We start from the raw sequence: 22251 nt of genomic DNA on the forward strand, positions 1-22251 counted from the left end.
TAATTCTTACTTTTAATTTTATAATAGATTAATTTAATCTTACATTGATCATAACAGTGTTAAATAGATTATTCAAAACATATAAATTGATATGTTACACGTTTGTAAGACAGAGACAACGCATGTAGATGTAACGTCCTCTTAATTGTTCTTTGGTATCTATTCAATACTGTATATTCTAATATTTTTATAATTCTTCTTATTAGGCAGTCTGGAAAAAGATAAAAAGTCTTGGGTACTTAAATTTAGTAAACGAAAATGAACACGCTCTTAATACATTAAGACGCATTATGGTGCTAACCTTATTACCTGGCGATAAAATAAATCAAGGCCTAAGAATTGAAAAGAGATACGCACGAAGAAATGAAGTGAATATGCATATGCATCACTTTTTGAGTATTATGAAAGGTAAATTTTATTTAAAAAACAAATTGTTTTAATTATAATGGTGATATATACAATTTATTAGGTTTTGGATTGCCAAGATAGGATGTGATTTAGTGTCCATAATCAACCAAGGAGAAACATAATCACCTGGAATCATTTCATAACAAATTAAGATATTCCTTTGGAGTGGCGCATCCTAATTTGTGGATATTTCTGAGTCAGTACCTATTGTGATTTTATACCTATTTATATTTTCTTTTAATTGTTATTAACATTGCCTTATTTCATTTATTATGTTATTGTTATAGATAAGTTGTGTAATTTAATGCAAAGCACTCAAATAACAATAAACCAACTGTCAAATGGACTAAATCCAACAAGGAATACCAGAAGAAAGTTTATTGAAAATAGCGAAAGAATAAAATATGCTACTCAGCAACTACAACTAGGGCTAATCAATATTGATGAATTTTTGAAACGTTGTTCCTATTCTGTGGCATCATATGAAGAAAGGTTAAGACATTTTTCTCTTCAAATACCATATGAATATGACAATGACAACGAAGAACAAATTCAAGAACAAGAAGGTAATCCACCATATGCAGAAGACAGACAATGCAGGATGTAACAGCTAGGAAGACCTAACAAATCAAATCATTTTAGTTCTAATCAATATTCTTTTCTTTTTTTGTTCTATTTTTTTTTGACTCGTGCTCATGATACACGTATAATATAACATTTATTTTTAATACTAATAATTTAAAATTTAAAAATAGCCAGGTTACTAATTTTGTTTTTAAAAAATTTGATTGTAAAACCATTCATCTAAGTTGTGGTTTATTTTTATTTGATTTTTTAAATGTCAAATTTTTTTAAGACATTTATTCGAAAATTAATAACAGTAGCATATAAAAATATTTAAAATTTAACAAGTACCTACCTATTTAAAAATTCTCATAAAATATTTTTAAAAAGTCTATACTTTTTGAATTTAAAAGTTTTTGATGACTAAATAAATTTAATTTAACAAAAATAATGAGATCCCAAAATAGTTTTAAAAATAAACTAAACGACTTTAATAAATAAATTTAAATTTTTAAATTTTAAATTTTAATAAATTGTTTTACAAACAAATTATTTTATACCTGATTTACAAATTGGCTATTTTGTGATTTAAAATAGTTTATATTTATGGTATTTAAAATAAAAAAAAAATATATTACACTATACATGTATCGCAAATCTCTATAAATTATATAGGTAACAAAAAAAATTAAAAAATATTGTTTGGAACAAAAGTTGTTTAATTTGTCAGGTATTCTTGTTACGCCCTATGTGTATACAAATTAAAAATCACCAACAAATTATAAATAATAATAAAGAAATATAAAATGAACTAATTGAAAACGATTATGTTACAACACGAGGAAAATATTGTGACAGGAAATGCACTGAGGGGTGAAGATTTATTGCAGATGATTGTCCACTGTTTGAAAATATAGGTTATTATTATAATATTTTATATTAAGTTATTAAAGTATTACAACAGTTTAAATTAAAAAATTCATTATTTTTTCTTTTTATAATTTATTACATTGTAACCTTGAAAATGAATTAATTCTAGATGAACAAAATGAAAATATTAATGAACAAAGCAATAATTGTAAGTTAATTTATTAATATTAAACCAACAAAAACCAGTGAAAAAAGTGCCTAAGTTCAGATCCCCTTCAAAAATATTCTGTCGATATAAGTATTGATAGGTACCTGCATTGCGGTCAATTATGATAATAATCTTTTACTTTAATACACAAATACAGTCATGTCCAACCTAACAATCCAATAACCTAACCTAACCTTGCGGTTACTTCTGATTTTATCTCAATAACGTTGGGTTAGGTTAGGTTCAGTATACAATTGAAAACATTTCAATCACCACAGGTTATTTTTCTTTGAAACTAATGATATTCATAACAATTTGTATAAAAATTAGTGATGGCGTGAAATAGCAGTAGCAGTGATTTTTTCACAGTGATTCTAAAGTAGCAGTCACCGACTGCTACTCAGATATTGAGATACCAGTGATTGCTACTTTTTTCATTTTTGATATTTTTAATCATAAATGGGGCGCTACTGATATTGACTGATACTATGAATTAATGTGATATGTGATTTTGTGAAAATCGCAAGTGATAATTTAGTGATATGATAATATCAGTAATAATATTAACAGATATTATCATATTATTTTAATTTAGTTAATTACTTAATATTTATCAGATATTATATTAGTTATTATAGTGATGTACTGATATTTGATTTATGTATAGGGAATATAGTATATAGTAAGTATAGTCGTGGTAACATGAACAATTTTGTATTACTGGTGATTAGTACCTATAAAACTAAAATTAAATATCAATTATGGCCATAATATATTAATTTATTGGTTCAGGATATAATTATAAATTGTCAATTTACAGGTAATGACTAACACACTAATGAGCAATGGCTCTATCTAATAATTTAATTTAATTTCCATTTTGATTTAAGAACAACAGCATCTGTGCTTTTTAGAATTTAAACGACATCTTCGGTCATATAATATTAAACCTGCTTTTGAAAAAAATACGCGCTCGCATGGTACCGATGAACTTAAACAGCACAACATTCTTCTCGCCAAAATGCTAAGAAATGGAAAATTGTGTTTTTGTTCTTTCCACCATATCAAGGGATTAGAATTTCTCGGAACTAATGCTTCTTCCATGTAACGCTGAACTTCTATTATTGCCCGTGCTTTTGAAGTTCTTTCAACCTGTTGCATATGAGTAACTTGCGTATCAATAGTTTCCCAAATTGAAAATGTTTTTTCTTTAGGTTCAGATGTGCTTCCTAAAGATGTTGAAAGTTCAATATTGATGATGTAGTAGTAACTTCAGATCTGGTCAAAGAAATTAATTGACTTGTGGAATCGATGATGTCATTTTTATAGTATTTAGCATACTATCGTTGTTTACAAATGGTACATTTTTAAATCGGGGATCCAGAAACGTACATTTGCTTAAAGTATTACTTTTTTCATGCTTCCCAGCTTTTTTTGTCATTCATACCAGTAACTAAATTTTTAATTAAACCATTTGTTCTTTGTGAGTAATTACATTTTTTCATTAATTCACAGACATTTTGAAGACCGTGAACTATGACAATTGTCAATGAAGCTGTCATGTACTGTTCACCACTGATTGCTTTAGTTGCTTCTTCAAATGGGCTTAACACATTGCAAAATTCTTTAACAGTTAACCATTCCTCTGAGTTAAGCTGTCTGGGGCTTTGTCTAAAAGCCCTATTGTTCCTCGAATTGCCAATTCCAAATCAACAAACCGCTGTAGCATATAAAATGTTGAATTCCAACGTGTGTTGAAACATCTTGAAGCATTTTTTTCGGTTGCTTTTCCCCTAAATTTGTTTGATAAGTCATAAGCTTGTGAGGGGCAGTGGTACTTTTTCTGAAATGTATTGAAATCGCTTTAACTTTATCAATGAGACTGGATTCTTGTTTTAATGCAGATTGTACAATTAAATTAAGGGTGTGAGCAAAACACCCAAAATTTTTAATTGTAAAGTAGTACTTATGCATTTTTTATATTGTATGCATTGTTCTGTGATACAGCAAATACAATTTTTTTATCCACGCCCCATATTTTAAAACGTTTTTAATCTCCTTACTAAGATTTTCGCTTGTATGGCTTTCACTATAAGGGTGACAACTCAACAAAACTGATCTAAGTACAAAATTTAGATCAATAAAATGTATTGTGATAGCCATAAATCCTTCTGTATTTCTTGAAGTCCAACAGTCAGTTGTAATACAACCAGTTTCCAATTCTTTATCAATTAAAACTTTCATCGCATTCATACATTTTTCATATTCTGCTGGGATTAAAACTTTAGATATAGAATGGCGGTTAGGGATTTTATAAGTAGGATTAAGTAATTGTATAAATTCTTTGAAACCTTGATCATCAACTACACTAAATGGCTACAAATCTTTTGTAAATAGTTTTAAAAAAGAATGGTCCAATTTTTTTGTGTATCAACAGACATTTTTTTTGGCACGTAGTTTGTAATTGCTAATTGTTTTCTTTTGCAAGGGTTCGGAATACTGATAAAACTGTTCCTATCTTGTGCTTCAAGTTCAACTGGAGTGTTTCTTTGATTGTCCAATCCTGTACCAATATTTACACCAGATGTCGAAGCCATAGACATAGGGTCATCAATAGTACTACCATTATCGCTAACTTCCTATTTAATGTGATGATAAAGAAAAAAAAAACATTTACTTAATATTAAATGAAACCATATGTGTATATTACTGTTAGATTGACTTAAATGTTTATATTTATTTATTCATATCTATCCAGTGTGGATTGCATGTAAATGTGATGAACAAATCTGCTGTACCATAATGACGAACATACGACATGGCATCTTGAGCATATTCATGCATATGTCGAGGGCTTCCGATGTATGTTGTTGGAAGAATAATCATCCGACCAACATTCTGTGCATTTCCATCAGTATTAATCGCATCTCGAAGGTGAATATACTCTTCAGATCGGAGTTTGGTCTGATTCAACCTGATGAATGTTAATCTCTCCGTTTCAATTTTAACATACATGTCAAAAACATATTTGTGATATAATCGCCGACATTTCAATATGTGATTGTCTTCATTTTCCCGAATCATTAGGCGGTATGAATAATAGTTCATTGAACTGACTTTTTTGTTTGTTTCAGAACCTGTAAATATATTTTGTTTTTATAACATTGAAATATAAAATTAAAGTACATAATATGGTTACTGATATATTATCGCCATAGCTAAACTAATATTTTAATTACCTGTAATTGGATTTATCATTTTTATTGAGAAATCATATCCATCTTCACCTTGCCAAAATATAATGGGATATTGTAGTGCATCATATGAGCGGTGTGTTTCATTTATACGTTGTAATCGATCATTCCGACGATGTAAAACAATATCAAGGGATTCCAAGTTTTCTCCAACTACAACGATAGCAACTTCATCAATTGTTAATAATAATAATAATAGCTGACCTGGCAGACTTCGTATTGCTTACTTCGTTGTCCGTTAAAAATACCAATTTTATATGACTCAGACTTTGTTCAATACGTTATTTAATATTCGATGGATGATGTTCTAGATTTATCTTAAGTTTTCTGTTGCCCGGAATAAAAATTCTAATTCGCTGCAGTATAATATCAGGTAGGCCAGTGTTTCCCAAACATTTTATCTTTACCGCCCACTTCAAAAAAAAAAAATCCGACAGACGCCCCCCTTAAAAAAAATATTGTTAAAAAAGTATGCAATGAAAAATTAAATTTATTGTTTATAAATATATATATAATGTATAGGTACAAATCAAAAAAAAATATCTTAATGAGATGGATGTGGTTGGTGTTTTGCTAGAAGTTCGTTGATATTAGGTTCGATTTTCGTAAGCAGCATTCTTAAGTCCCCACGATTAGTTATTTGTAACCGTTGTCTTTTTTTAGTGAGTAGATTGGTTACTGCACTAAATCCACGTTCAACCAAGTAAGATGATGGAAATGCGATAAGAAATTTTTGTACAACAGCCCACAATCCAGGATAAAGTATAGGTATCTGCTTTTGTAGCCAGAATACTTGGTAACCTTCCTTGAACTTTAATTTTAATTCCTCATTTGTAGTTACTTCTATCAATTCTTCTTCTAATTTTGCAGAATCTATGGTTTCTGTATTTGAAAATGGATCTAAAACCCATTTGGGTTTGTTCATTTTAAGAATATCCTCAAATCGTTTGTTGAAATCGGAATGTAGTGCTTCCAGGTGTTGACAATATGTCATTAAATCTTCATCATTTTTTTGTGCCATTGATAGATTTGGAAACTGTATAAATTCTTTTCGTCCTAAATTTCTTTTGTACATAAGAAGTTTTATTAAAAATGCAGAAATAATATTTTTTGTTTTGATTAAATTCAAATCATCACCTTGCAACTGCAAATTTGTTTCATTAAATTTTTTAAACAGGTCAGTCAAATAAGCAATGTCACTTCTATAATTAATTAAGTTGCCTCGTAAAATATCATCTTAAGTTTTTAAAAATTCAAGTACCGAGTCAAACAACTTATAGAATCTGTCTAAACAGGCACCTTTCGACAACCAACGAACTTCTGTGTGAAATAATAATTGATTGAATTCTTCATCATTTTCAGTACAAAGTTGTCCAAACAATCTATCATTCAATGAATTATTTTTGATTTTATTGATAGCTGAAATTACATAATGTAATGACTTATGTAAGCGTTCATTCAAATTTTTGGCAACTAAATGTTGTTGATGAATGACACAATGTACAGCGAGTACATTTGGTACAGTTTTTTTCAAATATGCAATAAAACCTCGATGGCACCCTACCATGGCTGGAGCACCATCGGTCGCAACTGATAAGATATTACACATAGGAATTTCTTTTTCTTTAAAAAACTCTTCCAATGTGTAATATATTGATTCTCCTTTTGTGTCAGTCATCAAGTTTTTAGCAAATAATAATTCTTGGCAAATCTTTTCTTCTTTTACGAATCGTACGTAAGCTAATAATAAGGCTTCGTTACCTGGTAAAGTTGATTCATCAAGCTGTATAGAAAATTTGGTGGCTTTTAAAAACTCGCATAATAATTCTTCGACAGATTGTGCCATTTCATCAATTCTCCTTTGCACTGTATTATTGCTCAGAGGAATTTTTTTAATAATGTCAAAAGCTGGTTTATGCAGCATTGTGTTTATTACCTCGCTTATAGCTGGTAAAATAAGTTCTTCGCCAATAGTATGTGGTTTACCAGACTTGGCTATCAGTAGAGAAATGTTGTACGAAGCTCGCAATCCGTCATCATCTTGTTTCGACGTTGTTGAAAACATATTGACCAATGTCGGCTCTTTCAAAAATTTCTTTTCAAGTGTTTGAAAATAAAATAAATCCATATTTTTTTTATTAGCATAAACTTTTATTAAATGTTCTTGCAGTCTCGATGGTTTCATAGCTTCATTTGAAAATACTTTTCGGCAAATGAGACACATTGGTAATGTTATATTTGTAGGCGATTGAATAAAACCATACTTCAAATATTCAATATTATACTGCCTACATTTTTTCTTCGATTCAGATGCCATGATGTGAAAAACGTTTAGAATTTAAATAAAATAATACACAAATTAACAAAAATTATTATAAAAACGACAACGAATAAGGTCGGCATTCGCGAGTGTACTAAATACAAAAATAATTCAGATAATTTAGATCACGTACCTACGTTGTTTCTGTTATCGCAATAACGACAGATTATCGACAAATGTCGACAGACGACGAACGATTAATCTAAAAATACAAAATACACAATTCAGATAATTTGGATCACGTACGGTGTTTCTGTTATTACGATAACGACAGATGAAACTATCACCGCCCCCTTTTTGTAATGAAATGCCCCCCAATTAAGCTTGTAACTTCCATTGCCCCCCTGGATAGGTCTAGCGCCCCCAAGGGGGCGATATCGCCCACTTTGGGAAACACTGAGGTAGGCAATCTACCTGCGGTAGATCGCGGACCTAGTGCTGTTTGTACGTAAGTTTATGATTTAACTCTAATCAAGTAAATAAATAAGTAATAAATTATACTAAGTTTGACATAATATGGTAGATTAATATAATCAATTTATACATAATCCTAACCTAGGTTTTGATTCTCAAAAATCTTGAATAACCCGGCTATCCCCGTGTACATTTTTTTGTGTTACCTACTATAACTTTTATTTTATCAGTTTTATATTTATTACAATCTGCTTTTAGATATTATGTTTATCATAATAATATTAGATATTATGTATATTATGTTTATATTATGTTGCCCGTTAAAAATGCCAATTCTATATAATATGATTCGAATTTTGATTAATTTGTTATTTAATATTTGGTTTAACGGTGTTCAAAACTTATATATTTTCATTGACTGTTTTGATTCTCAAAAATCTTGTGAAACCACCACTTTAATATGCGAATTTTGTAAAATGCTTTCTTATTACACACTAAATTTGTTGTACGATTTTACGAATGTATCGTGTAAACTGTAAGCATCGATCTATCATTGTTCAGGCTCTACGTTTATCAGTCAGTGAGTTACTCAAGTCATAATATTATAGTCATTCTGCTTACCGTTGCCGTGAGACTCTCTTATGATTATGAGAGCAGTATATTATCATGTAGGCAATCCACACATGGTGGATTGCGGACCTCGCGAGATGTGTACGTAAACTTATAATTTCTAACACTTAAGTTTCAAAGTTATATCATTTTTTTATTTTACTACGGTGGGTAAAATACAATAATGTGCCATCTCGTAGTTTTTATATTGTTGCCTGTTGGTAAAACAATAAAACTTGGTATAACTTGTTATGTTAGTTTATTGCTGCAGTGAATTTGAAATTTACTGTAGACATTGACTTATTTTGCTAATTCTTTTTTTTGTTGGTATGGTTTTAACAAAATATAACAACAGATCTGTAACTATTATATTCAATCATAATCAATAGCGACATTAATATAGTTTATTTTCTTGCTGAACTGCAGTGACAGTTATACATTGTCTTATACATTTTCGTCTCCATTTTTATATATATATATAGATTTTTAATTTCTTTTTTACTATGACAACGATTTTAGTTCGTATGTCTATTTGCTTGCATTATTAAAAACAACCTTGCTATAACATTTTAAATAAATTATTTATTTTATTTAAATGGTTGCCATTGACTACCAAAAATAATTTAGTTTACTATTTGCTGGACAGATGGCGCCTCTGTAATTTCATCACCATATCGTCATATTTCTCAAACCTGATAACTTTTTCAAATTTTTCGTCCGTAAGAACCTTCTCCGCAATGAGCTCTTCAATTTAAAAAAAAAATTCAGCCAAATCGGTCCAGGGGTTGTTGAGTTATGCGCTTACCAACACATTTTGCGATTCATTTTTATATATAAAGAATTTTATATATAAGAAGAAGATATAATATAAGTACAGTAAAAACTCATAAATACTAAATTCATTAATTAATATAATGATGATTATGATGTTGATTTTATGAAATTTTTATAAAAATTTGCTTCATTTAAATATATACTAGCAATTTATATACATGTTGGTTAATATCACGTAATATATTATATATATTATATTATAATAAAATAAGGATATTGTAGGTAGAGAACGTAGAAATAATGAATTGATATCATAATTTGTATATTCAGCAGTTATGAACTTTTGGTTATCTCATTGATATCTAAACATTTTCTACAGTGCCATTTTAAATATTTAACAGATATTAATATAAAAAAATAAATATAAATAAAATATTCTACAGTTATGTTATTGTCTTACAGATATATTTTGTAAAAAAATCAATATTCATAAAATAATGGTTAAATATATGTGAGATATCTCCTGGTTATTATAGTAGGAATATTGAATAAATATCTTAATTTGGATATACACCAGTTATGAACTTTTGGTACATAAGACATTCATTCAATATCTCATTGATATCCAAAAATTTTCTACAGTGCTATTTTAGATATTTAACGGATATTAATATAAACAAATAAATATACATAAAATATTTATTAAATATCCCTTTGCTATATGGGCTCCTTCTTACAAATGCATAACGTACAATTGTACATCCTGAATAATCCATTTTACTCTTATTTTTCATATTGGAACAAATTAACCATTAATCTTATTATCAAATTTATAGCAAATTATGATTATTGTAATATGTACAAGCAATTTACAATTTTAAAAATAGTCATAACTTGCTTAAAATAAAAATATAAAATAAAACCTATGAGATTTACTAAACAATATAATTCTTACTTTTAAATTTTATAATAGATTAATTTAATCTTACATTGATCATAACAGTGTTAAATAGATTATTCAAAACATATAAATTGATATGTTACACGTTTGTAAGACAGAGACAACGCATGTAGATGTAACGTCCTCTTAATTGTTCTTTGGTATCTATTCAATACTGTATATTCTAATATTTTTATAATTCTTCTTATTAGGCAGTCTGGAAAAAGATAAAAAGTCTTGGGTACTTAAATTTAGTAAACGAAAATGAACACGCTCTTAATACATTAAGACGCATTATGGTGCTAACCTTATTACCTGGCGATAAAATAAATCAAGGCCTAAGAATTGTAAAGAGATACGCACGAAGAAATGAAGTGAATATGCATCTACTTTTTGAGTATTATGAAAGGTAAATTTTATTTAATAAAACAAATTGTTTTAATTATAATGGTGATATATACAATTTATTAGGTTTTGGATTGCCAAGATAGGATGTGATTTAGTGTCCATAATCAACCAAGGAGAACAAATAATCACCTGGAATCATTTCATAACAAATTAAGATATTCCTTTGGAGTGGCGCATCCTAATTTGTGGATATTTCTGAGTCAGTACCTATTGTGATTTTATACCTATTTATATTTTCTTTTAATTGTTATTAACATTGCCTTATTTCATTTATTATGTTATTGTTATAGATAAGTTGTGTAATTTAATGCAAAGCACTCAAATAACAATAAACCAACTGTCAAATGGACTAAATCCAACAAGGAATACCAGAAGAAAGTTTATTGAAAATAGCGAAAGAATAAAATATGCTACTCAGCAACTACAACTAGGGCTAATCAATATTGATGAATTTTTGAAACGTTGTTCCTATTCTGTGGCATCATATGAAGAAAGGTTAAGACATTTTTCTCTTCAAATACCATATGAATATGACAATGACAACGAAGAACAAATTCAAGAACAAGAAGGTAATCCACCATATGCAGAAGACAGACAATGCAGGATGTAACAGCTAGGAAGACCTAACAAATCAAATCATTTTAGTTCTAATCAATATTCTTTTCTTTTTTTGTTCTATTTTTTTTTGACTCGTGCTCATGATACACGTATAATATAACATTTATTTTTTAATACTAATAATTTAAAATTTAAAAATAGCCAGGTTACTAATTTTGTTTTTAAAAAATTTGATTGTAAAACCATTCATCTAAGTTGTGGTTTATTTTTATTTGATTTTTTTAAATGTCAAATTTTTTTTAAGACATTTATTCGAAAATTAATAACAGTAGTATATAAAAAATATTTTTAAAAAGTCTATACTTTTTGAATTTAATAGTTTTTGATGACTAAATAAATTTTATTTAACAAAAATAATGAGATCCCAAAATAGTTTTAAAAATAAACTAAACGACTTTAATAAATAAATTTAAATTTTTAAATTTTAAATTTTAATAAATTGTTTTACAAACAAATTATTTTATACCTGATTTACAAATTGGCTATTTTGTGATTTAAAATAGTTTATATTTACGGTATTTAAAATAAAAAAAAAATATATTACACTATACATGTATCGCAAATCTCTATAAATTATATAGGTAACAAAAAAAATTAAAAAATATTGTTTGGAACAAAAGTTGTTTAATTTGTCAGGTATTCTTGTTACGCCCTATGTGTATACAAATTAAAATCACCAACAAATTATAAATAATAATAAAGAAATATAAAATGAACTAATTGAAAACGATTATGTACAACACGAGGAAAATATTGTGACAGGAAATGCACTGAGGGGTGAAGATTTATTTGCAGATGATTGTCCACTGTTTGAAAATATAGGTTATTATAATATTTATATAAGTTATTAAAGTATTACAACAGTTTAAATTAAAAATATTCATTATTTTTTCTTTTATAATTTTATTACATTGTAACCTTGAAAATGAATTAATTCTAGATGAACAAAATGAAAATATTAATGAACAAAGCAATAATTGTAAGTTAATTTATTAATATTAAACCAACAAAAACCAGTGAAAAAAGTGCCTAAGTTCAGATCCCCTTCAAAAATATTCTGTCGATATAAGTATTGATAGGTACCTGCATTGCGGTCAATTATGATAATAATCTTTTACTTTAATACACAAATACAGTCATGTCCAACCTAACCAATCCAATAACCTAACCTAACCTTGCCGGTTACTTCTGATTTTATCTCAATAACGTTGGGTTAGGTTAGGTTCAGTATACAATTGAAACACATTTCAATCACCCACAGGTTATTTTTCTTTGAAACTAATGATATTCATAATCAATTTGTATAAAAATTAGTGATGGCGTGAAATAGCAGTAGCAGTGATTTTTTCACAGTGATTCTAAAGTAGCAGTCACCGACTGCTACTCAGATATTGAGATACCAGTGATTGCTACTTTTTTCATTTTGATATTTTTAATCATAAATGGGGCGCTACTGATATTGACTGATACTATGAATTAATGTGATATGTGATTTTGTGAAAATCGCAAGTGATAATTTAGTGATATGATAATATCAGTAATAATATTAACAGATATTATCATATTATTTTAATTTAGTTAATTACTTAATATTTATCAGATATTATATTAGTTATTATAGTGATGTACTGATATTTTGATTTATGTATAGGGAATATAGTATATAGTAAGTATAGTCGTGGTAACATGAACAATTTTGTATTACTGGTGATTAGTACCTATAAAACTAAAATTAAATATCAATTATGGCCATAATATATTAATTTATTGGTTCAGGATATAATTATAAATTGTCAATTTACAGGTAATGACTAACACACTAATGAGCAATGGCTCTATCTAATAATTTAATTTAATTTCCATTTTGATTTAAGAACAACAGCATCTGTGCTTTTTAGAATTTAAACGACATCTTCGGTCATATAATATTAAACCTGCTTTTGAAAATACGCGCTCGCATGGTACCGATGAACTTAAACAGCACAACATTCTTCTCGCCAAAATGCTAAGAAATGGAAAATTGTGTTTTTGTTCTTTCCACCATATCAAGGGATTAGAATTTCTCGGAACTAATGCTTCTTCCATGTAACGCTGAACTTCTATTATTGCCCGTGCTTTTGAAGTTCTTTCAACCTGTTGCATATGAGTAACTTGCGTATCAATAGTTTCCCAAATTGAAAATGTTTTTTCTTTAGGTTCAGATGTGCTTCCTAAAGATGTTGAAAGTTCAATATTTGATGTAGTAGTAACTTCAGATCTGGTCAAAGAAATTAATTGACTTGTGGAATCGATGATGTCATTTTTTATAGTATTTAGCATACTATCGTTGTTTACAAATGGTACATTTTTAAATCGGGGATCCAGAAACGTACATTTGCTTAAAGTATTACTTTTTTCAATGCTTCCCCAGCTTTTTTTGTCATTCATACCAGTAACTAAATTTTTAATTAAACCATTTGTTCTTTGTGAGTAATTACATTTTTTCATTAATTCACAGACATTTTGAAGACCGTGAACTATGACAATTGTCAATGAAGCTGTCATGTACTGTTCACCACTGATTGCTTTAGTTGCTTCTTCAAATGGGCTTAACACATTGCAAAATTCTTTAACAGTTAACCATTCCTCTGAGTTTAAGCTGTCTGGGGCTTTGTCTAAAAGCCCTATTGTTCCTCGAATTGCCAATTCCAAATCAACAAACCGCTGTAGCATATAAAATGTTGAATTCCAACGTGTTGAAACATCTTGAAGCATTTTTTTCGGTTGCTTTTCCCCTAAATTTGTTTGATAAGTCATAAGCTTGTGATGGGCAGTGGTACTTTTTCTGAAATGTATTGAAATCGCTTTAACTTTATCAATGAGACTGGATTCTTGTTTTAATGCAGATTGTACAATTAAATTAAGGGTGTGAGCAAAACACCCAAAATTTTAATTGTAAAGAAGTACTTAATGCATTTTTTATATTGTATGCATTGTCTGATACAGCAAATACAATTTTTTTATCCACGCCCCATATTTTTAAAACGTTTTAATCTCCTTACTAAGATTTTCGCTTGTATGGCTTTCACTATAAGGGTGACAACTCAACAAAACTGATCTAAGTACAAAATTTAGATCAATAAAATGTATTGTGATAGCCATAAATCCTTCTGTATTTCTTGAAGTCCAACAGTCAGTTGTAATACAACCAGTTTCCAATTCTTTATCAATTAAAACTTTCATCGCATTCATACATTTTTCATATTCTGCTGGGATTAAAACTTTAGATATAGAATGGCGGTTAGGGATTTTATAAGTAGGATTAAGTAATTGTATAAATTCTTTGAAACCTTGATCATCAACTACACTAAATGGCTACAAATCTTTTGTAAATAGTTTTAAAAAAGAATGGTCCAATTTTTTTGTGTATCAACAGACATTTTTTTTGGCACGTAGTTTGTAATTGCTAATTGTTTTCTTTTGCAAGGGTTCGGAATACTGATAAAACTGTTCCTATCTTGTGCTTCAAGTTCAACTGGAGTGTTTCTTTGATTGTCCAATCCTGTACCAATATTTACACCAGATGTCGAAGCCATAGACATAGGGTCATCAATAGTACTACCATTATCGCTAACTTCCTATTTAACCCTTAACTTGGCAAATGTACATTATTGATGTGAAAATTATGAAGTTGGTTATTCTTTATATTTTGAGGCCCCTGAACTCAAAAAATTAAAAATTAAAATTTTAGGACTTAAACTTTTAAAGTTATAAGATGTATCCTGTGAGATACATTGCCATAACCTCATAATATGTACTATGTATCTGGTGAGATACATTGCCATAACCTCATAATATGTACTGTGTATCTTATGAGATACATTGCCATAAACTCGTATTATGAGAGTTGTATCTAGGGAGATACATTACCAAGAACATGTGTATAATATAAGTCGTTGCCAATAATTCAAGAAATACAAAAAAATTAATTCATAATAGTATATTTAATATTATATAAAATAAAACCATAACTTTAACACATTTAAAATATGAATAAACAATTTTTTTAAATAAATACATAGGAACTTCCTTTAATTTATTATTTAATTTAATACTTAATGAGTAATAAGTTTCAATTGAAACAAAATAATAGATAAAAAATATATACAATTATTTTGCGTAGTGAAAGTTTTGAAAACAATTTCTCCCTTCCACAAAACAAAGACGGTTTTACATTTAAGACATATGACAGAAGTTTGGCCTGATTTGCAATACCTACATCTGCCTTTGGTGGTAAATGCTGGACAATGGTCTATTTTATCTTGTATCACTTCTTGTGGAGGCCTTGGTGCAACCGGTGTTTGAACTTTTTTTACGTTTTGTTTTTCTTTTGTTATCGAAGAAGAAGGACGACCAACTCTTGGCTTATTTTTACAAGCCAATGCAATAGCAATATCTTTTCTAAATTCTTTTAACCTCATCGTGTTTTTTTCACCTTTGCTATCTCTTCTATACAATAACCAGGCATTATTTACAGATAAATCTAGCATCTGCGAAAATAATGCCATACCATTTGTGTGTCTTCATGTTTGTTCGGTAAAGCGCTATAAAATATCTGCAAGATCTACACCACCCATATGGGTATTATATTCCTCGACTATTTTAGGATAAGGGACAGGCACTTTTTTTTTTCGGTTTTTGAATATCTTTGAATTGTTTGGACGGGTTCTTCACCTGCATAAGAGCTTGCCAAACTAACAATTTTATTGTCCAACCATTTAACAATAATTACTTTATTTTTTTTATCACACTTGCTAAAGAAGGTACCCCGTGGCATTTTACTTAACTTTTTATCGTCTATATCACATCCACGCAAATGTTGTTTTCTTAATGTTCCAAGACTAAGAATGCCATATTCATGTCTTAAATAATGAATAAGCTCCGGCGTTGTAAAAAAATTATCAAAAAAAACCGTACTGAGTGGTTTATTAGGGATAGTTTTACATAATGCAATAACTACTTTTGGTCCTAAACCGAAATAACTATTTTCATAATCGGAGAACTGTACATTCTAGAATGTATTTTCGCCAGAGTATGGGAAAAAATCATACACCATTCCATCGATTCCAGCACGGACAAATAGTTTAAAGCCCCACTTCTTCGGTTTATTTTTCATATATTGCCTACGTGAACCAGCCTTCTTTCCCTTGTATGGCACCATCATTTCATCTATTGAAAATTTATTTCCTTGAGAAATATTAAACAGTTAATACGAATTTTTTCAATGAATTCCCTTGCTTTAAAAAATCGATCGGTGTTGTTATCATATTCGTTATTTGTTAAGTGTAAGCATCGCAATATATGTTGATATTTTTTTAATGGCATAATATCTGCGATTGGTCCAAATCTAGTGCCTTGTGCCCAATAATCAATATATGACGGCATTTTAACTATACCCATCCATAATTAATGCTTAAAAAATTTTTCATTTCTTCGGGAGTTGTTGTAGAAGAGGTTTCGAAAATTTTTGGATTGAAAACAAATTAGACTGTTCAACTAACAATTTGATTACCTCATTAGAAAATATTTTGTAAAGTAATCTAAGGGCGTTAAAATAGTATCGTTAATAATATAGTTTTGTTCAACTGGAACCTCAACACCAAAATTAAATTTTTTTAGATTTCCAAGTGAAATCTATATGTTTCAACGGCACTTTTTTTTTTGGGTGGTGAACAGGAGTGATGACCGGAGTCTCAATAACTGTTTTTTTATGAACTCGAGCTGAACGCCGTGATGATGAACTTACGGGTGTTACAGATAATGATGCCGTCGGAAGAGGTGTTGCAGGACTTGGTACTTGATTTGGAGATGGTAAATGAATACTTATTTCTGAAACAGCTTCATCTCTTAACATCTCAATTTCTTCTGGTACTATCTGAGCATCAAGTTCTTCAAACACTTCTTCGTTCCAATCCTATATTATTTAATATAATAAAAATATAAAGAAATATTTTATGTATAATTAATATATATATATATAATTATATATATATATATATATTATAAAATAAAGATAATAAATAAATATATATATATATATTTATTATATTAATATATGTATATATACATATATATATATTATATTTTGATTATATATTATTTTCTATAATATAATATATTATTTTTATTTTATATTATTTATATAAAAAAATAAATATAATAAAATACAGTAATTAAAAGAAACCTATATCATTTCATTCTCTTCTTCAAATTCTGCCAAGAGCCTGTCAATCTCTGGTATATGTTGTTCATCTATCTCTGACTCCGAACTAGATCCACTATCTAGCGGAGGTAAGGCCAAAGCCATCATTTTTCTAGTTCTAGAAAACATTTCTAAACACGACGTATTTATAAAATAATTTATAATATGGATTAGCGCGTTGATTGCAGCTCAAGTTGCAGCGGGCGACTGTCCGGTGAGGTACATATTTGTATCGTAAAAGACGGTAATATATAATATCTATAATAATTGTACAGAAATAAAAGATTAGTAGTAACTATAACATTCATGGTTCAACAAGACGTGTTTATCCAAGAAAAACAACATATAACTAAACATAATATTATTATTTCATTGGCCAATGTGATAAAATTAATCAATAAGGCTCCACGTGGAGCCCATTTCGATTAATTTATAATAATAGTTTAATAATATAAAAAAAATAATTAAATATTATGAATTGGTTATCTTCCTTTATTCCGAAAATCGACTATTAATAATACAAAAATACCAGGGATAAGTCTTTTAAGATACATGTATAAACTTATAGGCGTTGTGGCAATGTGTCTTCTGAGATACATATATAACTTATAGGCGTTGTGGCAATGTATCTTCTGAGATACATGTATAAACTTACAGGCGTTGTGGCAATGTATCTTATAGGATACATAAGATTCAAATGACATTTAAAACTATTTATACAATATTTTAATCAAATAAATATATGTAATTATAACATAAATACTTCCTTTAATAGTTTTTCACCCTTGTTTCGTGCATTTTTCTACAAATTACGGTTTTTGACCATTTTGAATATGGGAATTTTTATATATTTGATAACAGGGTAATACTCGATTTGTAATGCTTAACAGAAAACGTATGATAACATTTAAGCGGGAAATAAAAATATGATAGTAATCAAACAGTGTAGCATTATTAAAAACGTTAAAATGTATATAGAAAAAATAAATATTTAAAGTATTTAAAAATGATAAAAGTGAGTGTATCTCCTAGGATACAATACCAAGTTAAGGGTTAATGTGATCATAAAGAAAAAAAAAACATTTACTTAATATTAAATGAAACCATATGTGTATATTACTGTTAGATTGACTTAAATGTTTATATTTATTTATTCATATCGTCAAATTATTTTATTTTTTTTTTAATTTTATTATACCTATCATAATTATTTAATATGCTACCTAATACCTACCTATACAAATACAAATAGTATTATTATACTTAATAAAAAATGTTTTTTTTTTTTTTATAAAAGAACTTCTAAGCTTAGTTAAAAATAAAAGTTTAATTTAGGTAAACCATTTAAGCCAAACTAAAATATAATTGAATTTATGTGATGTTTACCTTTGTAGTAAATGAATATAATAAATGAGCATTTTGTAAATGCTTTTTTAAGTTGTTACACTTGTTTTGAATGATAATTTTCTTTTACATAAATCACAAGTAGCAAAATTTGAGTCAACTTTAGTAAAATGTTGCCAAATATTACTAGTTCTTTATCTTGACTCATTTTATTTTAATTTTACTTTGAACGATGGCAAAAAACACAGTACACAGGTCACAGACTAAAGGCAGTACAGACACATAAATAAAAATTTGATGGACTAAGACTAATCATAAATAAACCTATATTGTTACATAGTATTTAGAACCTGTGAAGACATGCAACTATTTGTTTGAATATTGTTTGTACTTTGTAGTGCAGAAAGTGTAGTGACTATCTTTTTATAGATATAAAATACAAAAATGTTTGCATGTCAATTCATGTAAAATGTAGATGTAACATGAGCAAACTTTATTTTATGTCGATATATCTTATACTTAAAGATACTTGTGACTAAATATACCAAATATAAAAATATCAAGGGGGCAGTTTCCCTTTCGCCCTCCCCAATTTACGTCTGTGTATGTAGAATGCCTACCTCCCTGATAATTACAATGTCTTATAATATAATATATATAATAATTATTAACAATCCAGAGAAAAATAACAAATCTGATTTAAATACAAGTAGTAAGTAGCAACTGCTATTTTATTATTAAATATCATTATTATATGTAAAATATTATAATACGAGAAATAGCAGTCACTGCTATTTTCACTGCTACTTTTTCAGTAGCAGTAGCAACTGCTACTGCTCCTGAAAATAAATCACAGTTCACCATCTCTAATAAAAATACACAAGTAAGTATTGATATAACGTGGCAGGCGCACTACCGCGTGCTCGAATAAATAATGAATAAACTAATATTCTTCTTATGTATGACATTTATTTACATAGCAGGGAATGAAGAAGATTTTATTATTGAAGAGGAATTAGATTCTGATATTGTCCGCATGATGGAAAATGAGAATAGAAGACAAATGTTGGAAATCGAAAATTTGCCATATGTTCGGGTTCCATTAGTTCTTCCTCCAATTTATCCTAATTCAGATCAAATGTGTGTAGTTTGCACAGTAATAAAAAAAAACACATGCTTTTATACCATGTGGACACAGGCTGTGTGTGGTGATTGCCTTGAATTGTTAGAACCACAAACGCTGTCAACTGTGTAACCAGGCATTTACAGCATCTTTAAGAATTTGGTCATAATTTATATATAATATATATTTACATGGAAAATAACAATTATACTCTGTACTCATAAGTGTATATAAAAAGATATTTTAACTTCTATTAGCACAGATAGATTGTATGTATAAAGTTGATTAAGTTGCATTAAATAGTATTTATTTTTTGGGGGCCATTATTCAAATTATTTCCCGGTTAAAAAATATAAGCCTATCCGCCACTGTAAATCATTGTATACGTTGCTAATTTATGAACACAGGTCATACGTTTTTAGAACCTGTAAAATACTAAAATATAATTTAGAACATTTTATTTATGTGTTATATCGGTCAATTAACCTAATTCTAAAGACCGGTGCATGTAAACTGTAGAGGGAATAGCCAACCATCTACCCCTTAACTGGATACCATTAGGCATAAAAATGTTGTGTTCAATATTTTGACGTTCAAAATTTTGACGGAAACAGTTTTTATGTTCAAGGTTTTGATGGAAATAATTTTTGTGTTTAAGATTTTGCCGTTCAAAGTTTTGACGTTCAAGGTTTTGAATGTTCAAAATATTGACATAATTTAACATTCAAGATTTTATCGTTCAATATTTTGGCGTTCAAGATTTTGGCGTTCAACCACTTGAAATTCAACCGTTTGAAGGACGCCTAACCGTTGAAAGGCAATACTTTGAACGGTAAAATCTTGAGTAAATTATTCCAGCAAAATTTTGAATTAAGGTATAGAGCTGGCCCTAGTTTTGGCCATCGGACAAAATCATTTTGCCTATCCTTTTTTTTAAATTGGTATCTATAATTGAATACATATTATTCTATTGTTTTATCAATATATTATTAAACTAGCCCTACTCTGTCTACTCAATATATTTAATATGTATTGTAATTTTTAGCCTAATTAATCATTTTTATATTATATAGTACTATAGTAAGTATTTCAGTCTATAAGAAAATTATAAATAGAAATTAAAACCTAAGTACTAATTACTGTTTTTTTATGATAAATAAATGATAATATTATGTTTACGATTATACCCATCTATTTAATAGTACGATCTATAAATAGTCCGATTTATTTGTTTCTATATATAGTATAAAAGTGCTTCGAAATTGAAATTTTGATGTTATAATATCTAATAATATCCACGAGAAAAAATTCATCGGACACAAAAATAAAATAAAAACACATCAGGCCATAACATTTTTAATTGTTCGTACTACGCACAATATTGCAGTTGGACGTTTATAGCCAGTGATGTACACAGATGATGAATTCTTCTGAATATTTATTTTTCTTATTAAGTAGGTAAAAACCAATACTATATTTTTTACTATTTTGTTTATGTAATTTGTATGTTACCTACTGTTATTTTAATATTAGTAAATAATACATTGTTAGGAACTCCGTGCTAATATTACAGGGCACTCTGATAATATTGTCAATTCAAGGCAGACATGTTTTCGGAGGAAACTGTTATCACATTTGTTTGTTTACATTTCAGTGATAATATTCAAAAACAAATTTTCAGGTTTCAAACGGGTAACCGAATAAAAAAAGCTATCAGATACCAGTAATAAGAATTATAAGTTTAGTGGATGACTTTGTATGATCAGTAAGTTCATTTTGGGATGTCATTCATAATTGATTAAAAATATAATTAACATAATAAGTAAACCATTAAAAATTTTAAAAATGATATTTTTTTTCAAAAATGTTTTAAGTAATATGCCAAAATAGCTTAATAGTGGCGAATACAACAACCAGTGAGATTTCACTTAGAGTCTCATGGCGATCAACGTGTTAATATATATTTTTGTTATGTATTTCTGATAACTTACTAGGTATCACAATCATAAATATTATAGTATATTTAATTGAAGACTATTATATTCAGTATCTAATTAAAAACAATTGGGAATTAAAGTTCTTACTCTGGGATAAACATACATTTATTTTTAATATTTTAATATAATACATAAATGTTAAAATAACAAACAAAATAT

The 22251-nt window shown here is 28.2% G+C and overlaps 2 pseudogenes; one reads left to right on the forward strand and one right to left on the reverse strand.

Annotated features, from left to right (window-relative positions):
* Window positions 1-5848: 5848 nt before the first annotated feature.
* Window positions 5849-7668, reverse strand: LOC126553575 (SCAN domain-containing protein 3-like; annotated as a pseudogene).
* A 2790-nt stretch (window positions 7669-10458) lies between these two features.
* LOC126553574 (uncharacterized) lies at window positions 10459-20264 on the forward strand (annotated as a pseudogene).
* The last annotated feature ends 1987 nt before the right edge of the window (window positions 20265-22251 follow it).

The sequence above is a fragment of the Aphis gossypii genome, unplaced genomic scaffold, assembly GCF_020184175.1.
Source record: "Aphis gossypii isolate Hap1 unplaced genomic scaffold, ASM2018417v2 Contig00263, whole genome shotgun sequence".
NCBI lineage: Eukaryota > Metazoa > Arthropoda > Insecta > Hemiptera > Aphididae > Aphis > Aphis gossypii.